This window comes from Rana temporaria, chromosome 3 (genome assembly GCF_905171775.1).
Source record: "Rana temporaria chromosome 3, aRanTem1.1, whole genome shotgun sequence".
NCBI lineage: Eukaryota > Metazoa > Chordata > Amphibia > Anura > Ranidae > Rana > Rana temporaria.
In genome coordinates, this window is record NC_053491.1 from 114,424,908 (window position 1) to 114,444,855 (window position 19,948).

Below are 19,948 nucleotides of genomic sequence, written 5' to 3' on the forward strand. Positions count from 1 at the left end.
AGAATACTTACAATCAGAGCCTCCTTCAGACTTACTAAGCAGGAGGCACATTCCTTACTTATGAAGTCAAGTCTGACCCGCATGTTACTTCACAGTCATCAAATGCCAGGTGTACTGCACAGTGTTCCTGATAACGACCCTTCCAGACACATGATGTGGGAAAATACTTACGTTTAAAGGGATTTTACCTTTCAGGAAAATGAAACAGTAAGAAATCCAAACAGCTTTGAGTATTCTTAGACCTTTGTGGGTTTTTAAACAGCTGATCAGAAGAGCTATCAATGACAACTCACCCCTGTGCATTATTCCCACACCAAAGGGATTTTCTGCTTTTTCCAAAAAGTGAAAACTCCTTTAATGTAAAGAACATATGCAAAGCAAACAGTAAAAGACCTCATATGTAAAATGTCTAAAAGGAATTTTGCTTATAGCAATTCATTAGATTGTTCAGTTTGTTTTCTAAAATGGTGCCTGGTAGGGATGAGCTCCGCATGCTGAGCCCGGCAGGAAGATCGGCACGGCGCTGCGCTAATCACAGGCACTGAGACATTTCCCAATCTCTGCAGCTGAGCATCGGGACTCTGTCTCACTGCCTGTGATTAGCGCAGCGCCGTGCCGACTTCCTGGCGGGCTCTGCACGTGGAGTGTGCGAACACACCGAAGCTCATCCCTAGTGCCTGGAAATGGAATGGTTACAGGGAGTAGAACAGACATTTATTTAGACACTTCAAGGTGGAACTTCACCTAAAAGGGGAAGTTCCATTTTATGTCCCCCTTCTATTATTGCCACTTGTTTTGTGTGTGTGTGTGGGGGGGGGGGGGTACATGATTCTGGTCACTTACAGTTGGATCATCGCAGCAATCCACTGAAAGTTCTCCCTCCACCCCAGGGCTGAAGGATCACTCACAAAGCACAGTGCGGTGGGCAGCCAGCTGTGAAGCCACAAGGAATAACAGCAAGATTCCAATTGTATAAATAATTTTGATTACCAACAGCCAAGTTATCTTTATTTTCCATTGTATATAACAGTTATTTTATGAAGCAAAGAACAGAAAAGGGAATTTCCTTACTGTCATAATTGTGAGTTTAGGAAGAACAAATAATTTCTAAAGATAAGACCACCATAGTGAGATTGCCTTAGTAGCTATAATCTGCCTGTCGTCAAAGAGATTGCTGAGTGGTTCAACCTACAGAGACCACAGCAGCTGTTTTTGAGACATTACATTTGGTGCATACAAAGTGAAAGGATAGTTCAATTTAAGTGTTTGTAAATTATAACAATGAATGCCTCTAATTCACTTTCTTTTTTGGTGTGCTTCATAAAAAATGTATATTGTTTTGTTATACCTTTGCAAAAAAACAAAATACCCATTGATCTTGTAAGAAATTCAGAGCTGACTTGTGTCATTTCCACACTTTCTGGTTTATCCCAAAGTGGTTGTAAATCCCTTTTTTATTTAAAAAACAAACAAACATAAATAACATAATGTATATGTGAAATGAACGAAATACAATTTAAGGAAAAACAGATAAGAGAAGAAGGATACATAAAAAAACAAATGCCAGGAATATGGCAAAAATGGGCTGAATTTCGGGCCTCAAATAGAATGATAGAATACTTATAAATGAAAAGGAACAACTAACCCCTTAAGGGGTAAGAGAGCTGCCGCTCCAGGTGAGCTCACTAGGGTAATTGATGTCCACTCAGAAGCAGATGGGTGCTGGCAATGCACAGGATGTGCAAAAACAATAAGGATATGGACAGCCGCACTCCAGTAACTTGAAAAAGATGTGCCCTTTATTGGGTACAGGAAAAAATGCACTACAGGTATCAGCACACAGTGGGATAAACAGCTGACGCGTTTCGCATTGAGTGTCAATGCTTAATCATGGCTAATGATTAAGCATTGACACTCAATGCGAAACGCGTCAGATGTTTATCCCACTGTGTGCTGATACCTGTAGTGCATTTTTTCCTGTACCCAATAAAGGGCACGTCTTTTTCAAGTTACTGGAGTGCGGCTGTCCATATCCTTATTGTTTTTGCATAACCCCTTAAGAGGATAAGGAGGAAAATGAAGGAGTCAATAGGAGATGTAGGATATGGGTATCTTTTTTTTTTGGTAGTGGAAGGGCGAATGTGCTACGAATAATAGAGTGGGTAAGTGGGTGAGATTTCTGAACTCCTGAAGTAAAAAAGAGAAACGTAGGAGGGGAATAAGAAAGGTAATAGATAACTACTGAGATCCTTTATAGATACACAGGAGTAGAAGAAATATATATGTAAATTTTAATGAATGTTGTATAAATGTAAACATTTTGGTATTAATCAATAAAAAGAGATTGGAAAAAAAAAACATGTTATGTTTTCCTCCTCTTCTGGGGTCCCAAGCCGACACTTCTCTTCAGTGTGCCACCATAGCAAGCTGCTTGCTATGGTGGCACACCTGTGGGCTTGCTCCAAAGCTGGGCTGTGTGCATCTATAGACACACACAGTGCAGCTCGACCCTGTCCCCACTCACAGGTTTTGATTGACTGCAGTAAGAGCCAATGGATTCCGCTGCTGCCTCTGTGTCCTGTTAGGAGAAGAAGAAAGACCAGCACTGCTGCAGACGGCACAATGCTGGATCGAGCTATGACTCATGCAAGTATATGGGGAGATCGGAGGGCAATACAAATACTGGAACATTTTTTACCTTAAAGGAGTTGTAAAGGAAAACATTTTTTTTGCTGAAATGACTGTTTACAGGGTATAGAGACATAATAGTTAACTGATTCCTTTTAAAAAACGATTAAAAATAGATACAAATCAATCATAATGTAGTTTCCAGTTTCGTTTTTGCATCTAGTTTCGTTTTTGCATGTTATTTCCTGCCTCTGTGCTATACAGAGCATACAAAACCATAGAGCAGTGATGGTTTGGAAAACGAAACTAGAAACTAGACACACAGTAATCACACCTCATTGAAGTTAGTGACCACAGAGAGAAAGCTCTCAGTACTGTGGTCATCAGGAAACAGACAACCAGGAAGTGTGGAGATCAGAGAAGAATTACAGCAACTTGAGAGCAAAAATGAACAATGAGGACATGAAAACAGCACTGCATTAAGGTAAAGGAAGCTATTAAGATAAAAAAAATTCCTTTACAAACCCTTTAATGCAGGGAATGCATTAGGGTAAAAAATGTCTTGCCTTTACAACCACTTCAAGGAGCCTTATGAGGCCTCCCAGTTTTGATCTTGGACTACAGATCAATTAGTGCTTATGTTGTGGACATGAGAAGAAGGAACACGATTCAGTACATTAACACAGAAAACTGGACAGGGCTGGCACCACTCAGTCAACAAAAAGGCTGTGTGATGTTAGGACCTAGGAGCTAAGCGCATTTCTGGCAAATCAGCATATATTAGTCTTTAAATGCTTGGTCTAAACGCAGTAGTTTTCAACTCCTGTCCTCAGGACCCACTAACAGGCCAGATTTTAAGTATTGCCTTGGAGAAATGCAGACTAGAATACTGCAATCACTGAGCAGCATATGATATCACCTGTGATATATTTAAGTTATCTTGCAAACCTGGCCTGTTAGTGGGTCCTGGGGACAGGAGTTGAGAACCACTGTCTTAACGGATTGCAATATAGGAAAGGTGTATATAATGCAGAGATGCATCACATTTATTTTTTTATTTTACACTGATATTCACCGAACCCATAGGAGTGATGATCATAAGGTAATTTCCAACACATGTTAAAGGAAGACTTCTAAACCAGGTATCAAGTTGTGATAACTGATTTAGAATCAACTTTAAAGTATTAAAGTCAGGGTCTAATCTCCAAATCCTCGGTCACATTCTAGTTCTGGAACACCATTCACCATTCACCATTCTATTACCATTCCCATCTTCACTTCGCCATGACTCTGAGAACGACTTTTGCAATAGAAAGCTTGAAGCTGCCTCATAACCAGGTATAATAATTAAATAATACAAATATAATAGGAATAATAATAATAAAGAATGGGCTATACTAGATTGAAGACACATCAGACACCAATATTGAAATTAGAAGTGTGCACCTGGAAGCAAATACATGCACGCCATGCCAGCATACTCGTGCAAACAAGCACCTGACTGCCAAACATCATTGTTCTACGTGTTGATGTATGCGCACATCTTCTTCTGAAGCTGTCCTGACAGATGTTCTGCATCATGTGGATAGGAAGGTTAAAATAACAGGAAAAAAATGATAAAAGTCAACTAATGTAATTACCACATCTAAGAACTGGTAACCTGCAATATATTACGTTTGCCCTCCCAGAAATATGTGGAGAGATATGGCTTGTTTTTTTTCTACATGGGGTTAATAATAATTAGTACTTCAAATGCTAAGAAGTGGCCATTATCACATTCATAGGCTGTACAACAGTTTGGACAATTACTTTACAACCATGTACTGATTACTATCTTTGAAGTATGTGTAGCTGGGCTGGAGCAGCTCTGAGATCCCCTGTTTCCCTCCAGCCAGGACACTGCATGTTATGACATGAGCACTGAGCTGTTTCTATGCAGCCAGTTCTCTCCCCTCACTTCCTTGCTGCTAAGAGTGGGCTCTGTGTTAATCCCCCACTTGCTCCTTCACCACACTTCCCTTTTTGCAGCAGGGTCACTGGGTTTTGTATTTTTTGCTATATAAATGAAAAAAGACCGAAATATTGAAAAAAAATAAAATTTTTGCACAAAGTTGGAAGTTTAATAAGACATTTCTCACATGCAACATGGGCATACTTAGAATCACACCCCAAAATACATTCTGCTACTCCTTCTGAATATGGTGATATCACATGTGTGAGAACTTTTCACTGTCTGGATTGAATATGTACTGGACATTGTATCTTGTGTATCACACATATCAACCAATTGTGTCAAAACCAATACACTGTAATAATTACCTCTAAAGGAGTGGTCAGGGTCAGGGAATATAATGTAGTGTAGCATCACCTATAGTAGTCCCAGTTCCTATAAGCCAAGCAATCCAAGCCTACTGATATGAGAGACATGGTCAGCAAACAGGCAGATTATTGGTCCAGGCAGCAGGCAGAAACATGGTCAATAAACATTGTTAGTACAGGCAGCAGACAGCGGCAGCACTGCACTAGTCTCATGTGATCAGGGACACTATAACCGGTGTGGTGGTGATTGTGCACTTTTGAGGAGACATCATATGACATCCACTTGGAATAACAAAGCTCCCAGCCAGCCATATTATTATTGTATATGGGGGTAGAGGTAGGCGTGAGATGATTATAACTCCACAGAGGCACCATCCCTGCAGAATATGAAAATTCAAAAAATACAAAGTGGGGTGGGACATTAAATGTGCCTCAGTGGGGTTAAAGAAAATGAAAGAACTTTACCATTGTATTAAAACAGTATAGAGAAAACTTTATTTACCATCCTTGGATGGAAATGTTTAAAAACAGATCACAGTTTAAAACAAATTACAGTTTTACTGTTTCCTTATTCCAGGGTGTGTAGATCCTGATCATATGTATCAAGGGTGTGGCTTACGCGTTTCGCAGGTAACCCTGCTTCATCGGGGCCTTTAGAATAGCACACAAGGAGAACAACACATAAAATAATGTTAAAACCAAATTTTGAAAATACAGTACCAACATCATTATAGAGTAATGATAGATAAGAATATTGTATATAGGATTTTGTCACATCATAAAGACAGTAAGGTCAATACAGGGCATTCTTGGTTGCCACTCTACAGACACATCAACTTATAACTTTAACAGATCATGTGCAGCTACAGATAGTTTTGTATGGTGCCCAGCTGTGTTTCATAACGTCAAGACTGATAGATCAAATAAATGTATTATACATAGAAGTGCCTAATTCATTCAATGATAGAGTTCATTCATGTTTTACCTTGAAACTATGCGGTTGGTAGAAGCTTATCTAACGTTTTGCTAAATTTCTGCTTCCAATAACAAGGGTTCACTTCACTAGCACTAATTTTTCAATGAATATTACCTCTAGACAGCATGATCACTAACCGCTATTGGTGTTAAAACTGTTTGCATCTATTCCAAACATTGATCAGTGTATGGCTAACCTAAAGAAAACCTATTTCTGCTCAGTTATTTAACTACTTCGCGACGGCCGTACGAATATGTGCGGCAGCAGGGTGGTTCTAAATCTCTGACAGGACGCATATATGCGTCCTCCGCTCTTCCATGCCACCAGAGGGCGCGCGCGTGGCCGCCGCAATCCTGAGATACCGATGCGCGTGCCTGGAGGCCGTGATGTCCGCCAGACACTCGCAATCTGCGGTTACAGGGACAAGACGTGGAGCTCTGTGTGTAAACACAGAGACCCATGTCCTGTCAGGGGAAAGAGGAGACCGATCTGTGTCCCTTGTACATAGGGACACAGCATCGGTCACCTCCCCCAGTCACCCCCCTCCCCCCACAGTTAGAACACACCCAGGGAATACATTTAACCCCTTCCATGCCCCCCTAGTGTTAACCCCTTCACTGCCAGTCACATTTATACAGTAATCGGTGCATTTTTATAGCACTGATCGCAGTATAAATGTGAATGGCGTCAAAAAAGTGTCCGATGTGTCCGCCATAACGTCGCAGTCCCAATAAAAATCGCAGATCGCCGCCATTACTAGTAAAAAAAAATAATTATAAAAATGTATAATAATTCTGTCCCCTATTTTGTAAGCGCTATAACTTTTGCGCAAACCAGTCGCTTATTGCGATTTTTTTTTTTTTACCAAAAATATGTAGACGAATACGTATCGGCCTAAACTGAGAAAAAATATGTTTTTGTTTTAAAAAAAAATGGGCTATTTATTATAGTAATAAGTAAAAAATATTGACTTTTTTTCAAAATTGTCGCTCTATTTTTGTTTATAGCGCAAAAAATAAAAACCGCAGAGATGATCAAATACCACCAAAAGAAAGCTCTATTTGTGGGGGAAAAAGGACGCCAATTTTGTTTGGGAGCCACGTCGCACGACCGCGCAATTGTCAGTTAAAGCGACGCAGTGCCAGAAGCTGAAATTTCACCTGGTCAGGAAGGGGTATACGTGCCCAGTAAGGAAGTGGTTAAGGGTAAAGTACTTCACTTGTTTTTGTGCCAACATATCCAATAATTCTAGATCTGCTAGACACAAACAACATTAACAATAATATTAAACAGACTCCACTGGCAAGCTTCTGCGTGCTTATTTTTGTATCTTAGCTTACGTATGTGCTTGTGTTTATATGTGAATGCATTCAAGCCAAAATCAGAAGGTTTGCTTACCTTTTAGGCAAAGATATCTTCATTACCTATGTGCCAAGTCATGCTGGAGAAACTAAACAATGTTATTAATGAACCTTTCTAAGAAAACCGTTACATTGAGTCCAGCTTGTATCACAAAGTGCCTCCTAATTCCTGGAGCTTCTGAATTATTACTACTTTGCCCTGTTCAAAGGGATATTTCACTGTGCTTTGCCAAATCTTAAAGAGAAATATGGTAAGTTTACTGTTTGGGCTTTGCAATAAAGGGAATTTAGATAGATTTTGTGCATATTTTCTTTCCGTGTATATTATGATTTAGGACTAAATAAATATGTGTTTTAAAAGCAAATTTTATTAGGTAATTATAAAATATTGCATGTGAATATTATGTAGTCTTATCCAGCCAACACATGGTGGTCTAGGCTCCTTTTGTTGCTGTCCCCACCTACCACATGTTTAAAAAGTCTGTTGTTTACAGAAATGGATAGTTACAGATGAAACGTACATACAGAACTGTAGAAGTAACAGCAATGACTCACGCTTTATCAGACCCTAAGTACAAAAATTCAATGAAAGACGACTGTGTCTGAAAGGAAGCTACTTCTGCTGCGTTGTCTCTTTAGCTATCCCTTAGTGCTTTGGGAATACTTTGTCATGACTAAATCAGTACCCAAACTCAAAAGGTGAAGATTTGCTATTTTATAGGGAATATGTAGAAATGTTATATGTGCCAAAGCTCATGTTACTCTTTGGCTTTGAATTCCTCAATTCTTATTAAAAAACAAGAGTGCACTTTCTACAAAGTGATAATACCTAGGCACACCAGTTCTGTACCCTAATAGCTGTATATCTGCCGTAGGAGGTACTGTTGCCTCTAACTGCTAGTCCTGCAAGATTTGGAGTTAGATTTTGTTTATGAATTAAACTTTCTATTAGTTTTTTACCCCTTTACTACAAAATGTTTACCTAGTACCTCATTGGTGTGTGTTAGTTTATATTTCTTGTAATTCCCTTTTGCTTTCAAATATCTAAATACATACAACATGTTTCTTTTATAGATAACTCACTATTTACTAAACTCTTTTAACTGTTACGTCATGTGAAATTTCTTGACAAAAGTAAACTCCGAACCTTGTAGAAATGCCCCTAGATTTGAATGTTCCCCTTTTTTGAGAACTTCTGCTATAATCCAGTTCATAGCTGTTCATAAATCAATCTAGACATATTCCCTTGTGTAATAAAGGAGTATAGCCACTTTGAAGTTCTGTAATTCCTCTATGACTTTTCATATACCCGTGTTTAAAAGTAGCAATGACATTTCGTCCAATAAATATCTAACAAGCCAAAACATCCATATCCTGTTATAGTAAACCTAGAGGGTCAGATCCACAAAAAAATTACGCCGGCGTATCTCTTGATACGCCGCGTAATTTCAAATTTGCACGTCGTATCTTTGTTTTGTATCTACAAAACAAGATACGACGGCATCTCGGATGGATCCGACAGGCGTACGTCTTCGTACGCCGTCAGATCTTAGGTGCAATTTTTCGGCGGCCGCTAGGTGGCGTTTCCGTCGCATTCAGCGTCGAGTATGCAAATTAGCTAGTTATGGCGATCCACGAACGTACGTCCGGCCGGCGCATTTTTTTACTTTGTTTGCGTTCGGCTTTTTCCGGCGTATAGTTAAACCTGCTATTATGAGGCGTACTCAATGTTAAGTATGGCCGTCGTTCCCGTCTCGCATTTTGAATTTTTTACGTTGTTTGCGTAAGTCGTTCGCGAATAGGGATTTCCGTAGAATGACGTCACCGTCTTAAACATTGGCTTGTTCCGGTTTCATTTCGAGCATGCACACTGGGATACCCCCACGGACGGCGCATGCGCAGTTAAAAAAAAAAACGTTGTTTACGTCGGGTCACAACGTATTTACATAAAACACGCCCCATCACAGAGATTTGAATGCCGCGCCATTACGCTGCCAAAGATACACTACACCGCTGTAACTTACGGCGCAAATTCTTTGAGGATTCGAAAAAAAAAAGATAAGTTACGGCAGCGTAGTGTATCTTAGATACGCTACGCCTGGCGGATTAATGCGCCGATGTACGTGAATCTACCCCAGAGAATATATAACAACTGCTGCACCAAGTGTCCAATTTAATCCTGTATGATTCTGGCTGATAGTTAGCTGCATGCCATTTCCAGGGTGGTCATAGCACTTCTAGTGAAACTGAATGTGTTTGGCTTTAGTTCTCCAGAACTAGCATGCATCTGAGTTTCCGAGGTTGACAACATGGGCTTACAGCCTGTGGGGTTTAACTAGGTAAATGGAGGCAAGAGGATTGGTCAATCTGCATTAAAATATGTCATCAGTGTTCTTGTTCGTCTGGACATTCAGCCTATTCATAGATCTCTTGGATTTCACTAGGTGCTCTATTAGTGCATCTGGCTTTAAGGGACCATGACATTTTGTTCTTCCATGACAGCGTCTTCCTGGGCAGTCAGAAGTAGACATTTCATGTAGTACTTTAGCCACAGTAAACATGCATGGAACATGAACACCATGTTTTTCTTCTTTTAAACAGATCTTCTTTTATTAATTTTATAATCAAACATTACAAAACACACATACATCTCATGTAAATATTGATAATCACAATAGTCATATAAAATAAGCCAAAATAATCCACTGATCCTTTGGCACTAGTTAGCTGTCAAGGTTTAAAAAAAATACTGTCAACCCTCTAGATAAACTTTTATTTTATTCTCTGAACCAGACATGGTCTGCAGAGTGTTGACATTTAAACTGTTTTACATTTAATCAGAATATAAAAGATAATTAGGAGATAATGTTCCTTCTCCCATGTCCAAATACCAGCAAGGGAAAGTATTGGCCTAAAAAAGAAATGCCAGAATTGTTATATAACATGCCATAGAAGTCTGCTCTTGATTTATCCTTGGAATGATTAGAAGTTCTCTTAGATTGTTATTCCTAATTTGGGAACATTTCCATTCACTAAAGTTACAGGTGGCATCAAACACAGACAACAATTAAAAACCTAAAAGGGGTTCTAACCCTTCTCCACTATATCCAATACTAAAAAAGGTTTTGGTCGGACTTCTACCTTAAATAATTCTGCATTCAACATTACATCTAAACTGCCCAAACAACAAAACGCAGACAACCTGGAAGTGTGCGGGCAGCCATTTTGTTGGAGGTGATCCACAATATATGCTTGGATACTGATGTGCACAATATAAGTTAAGTATTTTACAATTTTTTATAAAAATAAAGTTACCTATATGGGGAGCACGATATATCTTATTATTTTTTGAGTGAATCGTAAAGGTCAAAATTGAAGGTGAGAGCATATGGAACCTGGGAAAGGGATATACGCACATGGTGTTAAGAATATAATAAAAACTATATAAATACACCAAGGAGTTGGAAACTTGCCATTTATTATTTATATATATCCCATTTCAGCTTCTAATTTTTTAGCTAGAGTTATCGAAAGAGTGGCTCTTCCTCCAGCTCCAAACTCATTGTGAGGATGGCCTGCTCTTCCACGATCTACAGTCGGGGCTTCCGCCCTGGGAGGGGAACCAAGCTGGTAGCTTTGTCCACTGGAGAGAAGCTCCTTAACGTGGTGGATGCGGGCGGGTCGGCAGCCCTGGTGCTGCTCGACCTGTCTGCAGCCTTTGACACCGTGGATCACTCCATCCTGCTATCCAGACTCGAGTCCTCTTTCGGGCTGGGAGATACTGCCCTTGCTTGGTTCCGTGATTTTTTAACAGCTCGCACCCACCAAGTTAAGATTGGCTCTTTTCTATCCACGATTACCACAGTGGAGAATGGGGTCCCTCAGGGATCAGCACTGTCCCCCATTCTCTTCAACATTTATCTTAGGCCTTTACCCGACATTATTGCTAAACATGGTCTCTGGTTCCATTTGTACGCGGACGACGTCCAGTTGGTAGCCGATGATCTAACTTACCCTGACATGCCCTTAAGATTGGCCAATTGTCTACGCGACATTTACCACTGGATGACCATCAACAAACTGTGCCTCAATGGTAACAAAACAGAGGTCATGATAGTTGGAAAAGGCAAGACCGACTTTCTTCAAAATTGGCCCACTGAGTTGGGCTTGACGCCAAATCCGAAAGATAAGGTGACGGTCCTGGGGGTTATCCTTGACGAAAAACTAAGTATGATTCCCCAGGTTAGACAATCGGTTTCGAGAGCCTCCCATTTTCTACGACTTATTCGCAAGGCAAAACATCTCTGACTCAGACTTAGTCCAGGCACTAATTATTTCTCGCCTTGACTTTTCAAATGGAGTCCTACTAGGCATTCCAATGAAATGGTCTAAGAAACTGCAGCTGGTGCAGAATCAAGCAGCCAGGCTTATCTACAATCTCCAAAAGCAAGACCATATCAGCCCTGTGCTCAAAGAACTTCACTGGCTCCCTGTTACAAAACGTGCTGATTTTAAAATCCTCTGTCTGATCTACAGGGGCTACCACCAGCTGAGCCTACAGTTCCTATCAGATCTGACTCCACACTATATACCTAGACGCTGTCTTCGCTCAGCCGACAAACCTCTACTCATTGGCAATACTGACAGGCTAATTTCTATTGGAGGAAAACGGATTGGCTCCGCGGGGGCGACACTCTGGAACCAAATCCCGCTTAACATTCGCATCTCCCCAAGCCTATATACGTTCAGGAAGAAGCTGAAGACCTGGCTATTCTGCCAAGCATTTCAATCCTAGGCCAATTTTTCTTCGTTCATCTATTTGCTTATTTCTTGTCTTTTTCTCCCTTCTCTTTTATTTATGCTCCCCTCGCCAGAACATCCGGGCTATTTTGTCACAAAGCGCTTTGGCACCACCGACCGGTGGTATATGCGCGCTTCCCAAACAAATCGTAATTAAAAAAAAAAAATTATTATTATTGAATGAACATAATGTTATGAACATAGGATCATAAAACCATATGAACATTTGGGACTTTGCTTAATATTTTTTTTGGTGTCATATATGTCATTGGTATGTGGCTATTGCAATATTATTTCAGCACTTTATATAATTTGTTTGCACATTGTTTTTGTACTGTGTGGTACTGTTTGAGATTTATATACAATTTCGAATTACATTGTAGAAAAAACTACTTGTTTAGCGAAACAGAAAACAGTATATATATATATATATATTTATAAATTAATAAAAGGTTTAAGAGCAAAATCAGACCTTTGTTAAACTGTGGTCCCATTAGTTTTAAACGCCGCCTATCCACACGCTGCAGCCCATTTCAATGTAATGTATTGCATTTTTCAAAAATGGGTCAGGTGTGTTGACAGCCCATTAAAAATGTATACATGTTTGGATGGCCTTGACACAATATATGGCATAATGTATGTATTAATATTAAATAAACAGGATAACACATGTGTAACCCCTCCGCCAGTACTAAGACAAACAAATCTGCCCTCAAAATGCAATAGGATCATCTGCCTGCCTATGAATGATGTAATAGAGGGGATGGGCACAGACACAAAATATTCAAGGGTGTCAAGTAACTAAAATTCTTGTTAGATTCATTATCATTGCAAAGAAAGTAAACAAATATTTTAGTTTGTCATTTAGTAATTTAGTCATTTTATCAACTCATAAATCCCTTATTTTGTAACACTTCTCATTAGAAAAACAGTGTACAAGCATGAAGGAGTAAAACCCAAGGGCAAGTATCGCTGCAGGACCTGGCACTCTTATATGAGGATGAGCAGATACCTCTCCACCCATTATTTTTAGGAAGATATGTGCCTGTCTATATGGCCATCCGAGAACACATCGGAGTGCAACATGCCCATGTGGACCTTAACACGTACAAATTCAATGTAGAGAAGGCCCGCATAGGACACTAGCTGTGCATGACCTCAATGTTGAATATTTTACAAAAACAATGATGAATTAGGACAACCATCAACCATCAAGCCACAATTTTTGGAATCTGGTAGGTTTTATTTTACAGGCTGCATTTCTCTGAAAAGTAATTTGCATGTGAATATTTTTGTAATGTTTGCTTAAATAGAAGATTTTACACATTTTACATACTTAGCAAATGCCTAAAAGTAAATTGTGTCAGTCTAAAATAATTGGAGTAATTAAGGCATTTGGAGCAAAAGTGTTGTTTTTTTCATCCTGTCTACACTCATAGATACATATGAAAAAAATTCTCATTTTCCTGGATAACCTTAGGCATTTCCTACAATTTAAAGTTATATCAGATTTCTTTGGATTGAGGTTGTCTGGCAGCAAGCCCAAATGTCCATTATGTGAATTTAAACAACAGAAGGGTCTTCTTCTTCCTTTTCCAAAAGACAAGTTAAGTCTTGTCAAAAATTAGGGCTAATTCTTTTTAGCTTGTGAAAAAAGTAATATTTAGATTGATGAATGATGGAAATCCCTGTTCACCTACTTATATAGAATTGAAGACATTAACATGTGCTAACATGAATAGGCTAAGCACAATAAAGGAGAAATTAATCATGAGCAAAAAGTAAATCCTATCAGCTTACATTTTACTATATTGGTTATTGTTCAACAAACACTAGTTGCATGCACTGCCAGTCCCTGACACGTTTATCTCATACAGAAATGTACAATGTACACTGCTGGAAAAAAAATTGAGATTTTTTTTTAACTGTAAAATCGTTTTTCTTGAACTTCATTGAGGGGTATTGGGAATAAGTAATTTATAGACATACAGGTGAAACTCGAAAAATTTGAATATCGTGCAAAAGTTCATTTATTTCACTAATGCCACTTAAAAGGTGAAACCAATATATGAGATAGACTAAATTTTCTGAGATTTGGGGTTTTCGTGAGCTGTAAGCCATAATCATCACAATTATGGCAAATCACGGCTTGAACTATCTTGCTTTGCATGTAATGAGTCTATCTCATATATTAGTTTGACCTTTTACGTTGCATTAGTGAGTACTGTCCGTGATACTTTTTTTATTTGCACTAACATACAATTTTTCAGGACAAGCTTTCGGGGTGTTACCCCTTCTTCAAGGTCCAAGCAGGGTAACACCCCGAAAGCTTGTCCTGAAAAATTGTATGTTAGTGCAAATAAAAAAAGTATCACGGACAGTACTCAATTTTCTCTATCACAATTGCACTAATACGGCTACAATCACGTCAAGTACGTTGCATTAGTGAAATAAATTAACTTTTGCACGATATTCTAATTTTTAGAGTTTAACCTGTATTAGTTATGCTGCTGCTTTCAGTAGGTAGACAAAAGTGTAAAGCCCCCCCCCCCCCACCACCACCAACACCAAAACTCTGCCCCTAATGCTATGCCTCAGTTTTGTAAACAAGCAGTACATAGGGCCAAGACACAGAGAGGAGGGCCAATGTCCCTTAATTAACTTTAAAAATAAAGATTTTTATGGTAATAACAAAAGTAGGGAATTGCTTTTGCAAGCAAGGGCACCAAAAGTAAGTCAACACCACAAATGGAAAATCCAATTGACATTTTCATACAAGAAGCGATCAGTCGATTATCTGTTCATTAGTATAGTGATTTTAACAGCCGATTCCGACTGTTTAGATAAAAAAACGAAGGTACAACCTAGAAATTTTTTATCGTAAGTCAACACGGTGTACAATATTTGTTCAATGTGTACAGTAATCATATGGAAATAAGAGAATAGAAAATAGCCCACATAAATAACCCAGAAGCAAAGAACGACCCAGAAGTCACTAGTATGTAGCTACATTTACCTACATTTGCCTTTGTCATGAGAGAATTTCCGTACAAGTTAACATCATTCTTGGTTACATCATGATATGCACCTTTGTGGAAAATCAGATGATCGTTCTTCCTATTTTCTCATAGTGTGTACTAGGCTTAAGAGTTAACAACAGGAAGGAACAGATGGGATCCAAAAGCTAGTTGGTTAATAATGTAAATAGGTGAGGAAGAGGTTGAAGCCTAACAGACCCAAGAATTTCAGGAAAAGGGAAGTCCAAAAAAAATTGACTTTACCAAAGAATAGATGAGAAAAGATCTGTGCAGCAATATTTGACAGAAAAGTGTGATGGTCTGAATATATAAATAGGAGAACAAATCTTAATCTTGTAACTAGGTCCCAAGTGGCTGGTGCTCCATTTTGGGTGGGCGGCAAACAGGCAATACACCACCCCCCCCCCTGGTCTGCGACCCAAACCTACCCCTTTTGAAGCCTCCGACTTTAATTATGTCCTTCAAAAAAAGCGCCCTGCATGTAGATTAGGGCTTGGGTGCATGGATTAGAGTAGAGGGGCGGTGCCCCCGCCACTGATGCCAGCAACGACAATCCTGTGTAGGCAACAAAATATAAGTCTGTTCTGGAAAACTTAACCCCAAATGTAAGGAGATTAGTATGTAAGCAGGGATCTGGACACAGAAGTTTGAGGTCTGCATAACATAGACAGGGCACTATGAAAAACGTTAACACCTAAAAAAAACAGACTTTATCAGATAAATTAAATTTCAGAGTGCTTCTAGAAAAGGATCGTACATTTTTAGAGAAGTGCATGGTGAGTCAATACAAAGACTGACTTACATCCATTTAGAAGGTAATCTGTAACCCAAAGGACTAAAATAGGGTATAGTCCAAAATCAAGAGTAGGATAAGAAAAGGGCTAGTACTGAAGGGCAGTACTATCTAGGGGATAAAAATGGCTCACATGATCAGGAGGATGCATTTTTAACGTAAAAGTGACCCAGTCTTCACAAAGGAAGTTTCCCAGGAAGAGTGGTAGCAAGAAATAATTTGTGACAATAGAAGCCAAAGAGGAAGTCTGTACATGGAACAGCAGATGAAGCTCCCAAAGCAATGACCATGTACCTAGTGTTAGCCACATTGGACACAATATAAAGTCAGATTCACTAAAAGGACCAAGTGAAAACAGATTCCACAGGAGCTGTAAACATTTTAAACAGAGTCAGATATAGGAATAGGAGCTTTAAGCACATTTATCGGGGAAGTGCTACCGGGTAAAGGAGTACAAAGACAAGTGTGTCTTGCCTACAGTCAAGCATGGTGGTGGGAGTGTCATGGTCTGGGGCTGCATTAGTGCTGACGACACCAGGGAGCTACTGTTCATTGAAGGAACCATGAATGCCAAAATGTACAGTGACATATTGAAGCAGAGCATGATCCCCTCCCTTCAGAGACAGGGCCGCAGGTCAGTTTTCCAACATGATAATGACCCCAAACACATCTTCAAGATGACCACTGCCTTGCTAAAGAAGCTGAGGGTAAAGGTGATGGACTGCCAAGCATGTCCCTAGACCTAAACCCTATTGAGCATCTGTGGGGCATCCTCAAATGGAAGGTGGAGGAGCGCAAGGTCTATATTATCCACCAGCTCCGTGATGTCATCATAGAATAGTGAAAGAGGACTCCAGTGGCAACCTGTGAAGCTCTGGTGAACTCCATGCCCAAAAGGGTTAAGGCAGTGCTGGAAAATAATGGTGGCCAGACAAAATATTGACACTTTGGGACCTATTTGGACATTTTCACTTAGGAATGTACCACTTTTGTTGCCAGCAATTTAGACATTAATGGCTGTGTGTTAAGAAGTTTTGAGGGGACAGAACATTTACATTGTTAAACAAGCTATACACTCATTACTTTACATTGAAGCATAGTTTAATTTCTTCAGTGTTGTCACCTGAAAAGGTATAATACAATACTTACAAAAATGTGAGGGGTGTACTCACTTTTGTGAGATACTGTTTGTATCTAAAATGTATACAGGGACCAAGGTCTTAAATAAAATGTGTAAGGCACAACAGAAATCTAGTCATAGAATCCATGTGCAGAAATTCAGGCTCAGAGAAACGATAGCTTAATGCTTGGTATTGAACTAGCATTCTCCCACTAAGGCACACTACAATGACTGGGAGATGCCATGGCAGAACTGAATGACTATGCAATTGGTTAACAGAGACTGGGTATACTGAGGTAATATGCACTGTATACTCCTAAGGATGAAAGTGCTCTATTGGTTAAATTTGGAACATGTGGGGTTATTTATGAAAGGCAAATCCACTTTGCACTACAAGTGAAATGAAATGAAATGAAATGAAAAAAAAACTTATATAGCGCGGCACATGCGAACTGAATCGCCTCTGGGCGCTTGATGTTTCGTGTCTCATGACATCAAAAGAGCAGAGTTTTAACCTGTCTTCTGAAAGTCAGGTGGTTTTCCTCCAACCGAACGCTGGTTGGTAAAGCGTTCCATAGTCTCGGACCTTGAAAAGCAAACCTTCTTTCTCCTTTGGACTTGTATTTGGTTTTTGGCACCTTGACCAGATTTTGGTCAGTGGATCGCAGAACGCGATTAGAATTGTAAAGTTCTATCTTGTCGCAAAGATATTGCGGCGCCTTCCCATGGATGCACTTATGTGTCAGGCAGAGTGCTTTAAATACAATTCTGTCTTTTACTGGCAACCAGTGAAGGGTTCTCAGCGAAGGTGAGATTGATTCCCATGTCCTTTTCCCAGTCACCAGTCTGGCGGCCGCGTATTCTGTACGACTTGCAGACGAGCGATTTGGTACTTTGGGAGCCCGAGGTAAAGGGCATTTGCATAGTCCAGTCTGGAATTCACGATTGTTCCCACCACGACTGCTACGTCTTCTTTGGGGATAAATGGAATAAGTCTGCGTAGTAGGCGCAACAAATGGTGCGATCCGCTGACTACTGACCCTATTTGTGCGTCCATTGTCATGAAGGTGTCAAAAATGACTCCTAGACTTTTGACTTTGGAGCTAGGGGTGATGCTTTGGCCCAGAATGGGCGGCGGTGTCCAGGCTGTTGCTAGTTGACTCTTTCGGCTGGCGTGAAACATAAGAAGTTCTGTTTTGGAACTATTGAGTTTAAGATAACTCTTAGTCATCCAGTTTTCTATCGAAGAGAGACATTTCTCTAAACTGAGATGATGATCCTTTTTGTTGCAGATGCGAAAATACAATTGCGTATCGTCTGCATAAGAGTGATAAAGTAATTCTTGGCTACTGATAATATCAAAGAGAGGGTGAAGATAGATGTTGAACAGTACCGGTGACAGGGGGGATCCTTGGGGGACTCCACATGGCACCGTGCGTTTTTCCGACGTGAAAGATCCCAGTTTCACTGTTTGTGATCGGTTTTCAAGAAAGGAGGAAAACCATGGTAAATCACCTTCTGCGATTCTGACTACCTCGGCCAGTCGCATCAGTAACATTTTGTGGTCTACTGTGTCAAAGGCTGCGCTTAGGTCCAGCAGAACCAGGAGACAGGATTCTCCCTCGTCTGCGGCCTCGAGGGCATCGTCCCATATTTTGAGTAAGGCCGTTTCTGTCCCGTGTCCGGGACGGAAACCTGATTGAAATGGATCGAGTAGATTGTGGGTATCCAGATGCTGTTGCAGCTGTTGTACCACTATTTTCTCCATTATCTTGGAGAGAATATTTAGGCCTGTTATGGGGCGGCGGTGAGTTGGGTCCTTGGGATCCAAGATAGGTTTTTTCAAGATGGGCTGGATTGTGCCCTCTTTCAGCAGGGATGGCACTATGCCTTCCTTAAATGACTGATTTATAAGCTGTGTGATGGGAGGCGCCAGAATGTCGGCACATTCCTTCAGCAGCTTGGTGGGAATGATGTCATTGGGTGCTGTGCTGTTCCGCAACGCACCAATGATATTTTTGGTGGTATCGATGGAGATGGGTTCCAGAGTGAACTTAGTTGATTGTAGAAGGTTTCTGTTGGTGTTTTGTGGTTGATTGAAGAGGGGGCTGAGGGGGGTATTATTTTGCAGAATACTTACCTGGATTCTTTCGATTTTGTCGATGAAGAAATCCGATAGTTCATTACAGAACTCTTGGGTATCTGAATTGGGGGGTTCAAGACATCCCGGATTCATGGTCTGGGTGACCATCTTGAAGAGTTCTCGGGGGCGGTTCATGGCGCTGTTAATCGTCATAGAAAAATGATGTTTCTTGGCTTTGAAGATTTCTTTATGATATTGTGTTGTTATTGCCTTGTAGATGATGAGGTGATCTTCTGAAGGGCTTCTTTTCCAGGCGGCTTCCGCCCTTCTGCGCTCTTGCTTCAGTAGGGACAGCTGGTTGTTGAACCAGCCGGACTTTTTTTTCCCGATGCGGACTTTGCGTTTCGGTGCTACTAAGTCGGCTGACTGTAGCAGAGCTGCATTTATGGCATCCAGTGTATCTGAGGCTGTTAACTGAGGATGAATAGTTTCGATTTGGTTTCCCAAGGTAGATTTGAAGAGTTCCGAATGGAGCTTCTTCTGAGATCTAGCCCAGTGTATTGTCACCGGCTTGGGTGCTTTTATCACTGGGGGAATTTTGGAGATTATGAAATTAATTGCATGGTGGTCTGTCCATGGCAAAGGTTCATTTCCCAAAATGTTTATTTTCAGATTTTGGCTGAAAATTAGGTCGAGTGTGTGACCTGAAGCATGCGTGGGTCCGCATATAAGTTGCTGTAGCCCTAATCCTTCCAGGTCATCGATACAGGCGTCAGCAACGGGATCCTGTGAGGAGTTGGCCCACAGATTGAAGTCCCCGAGCAGCAAAA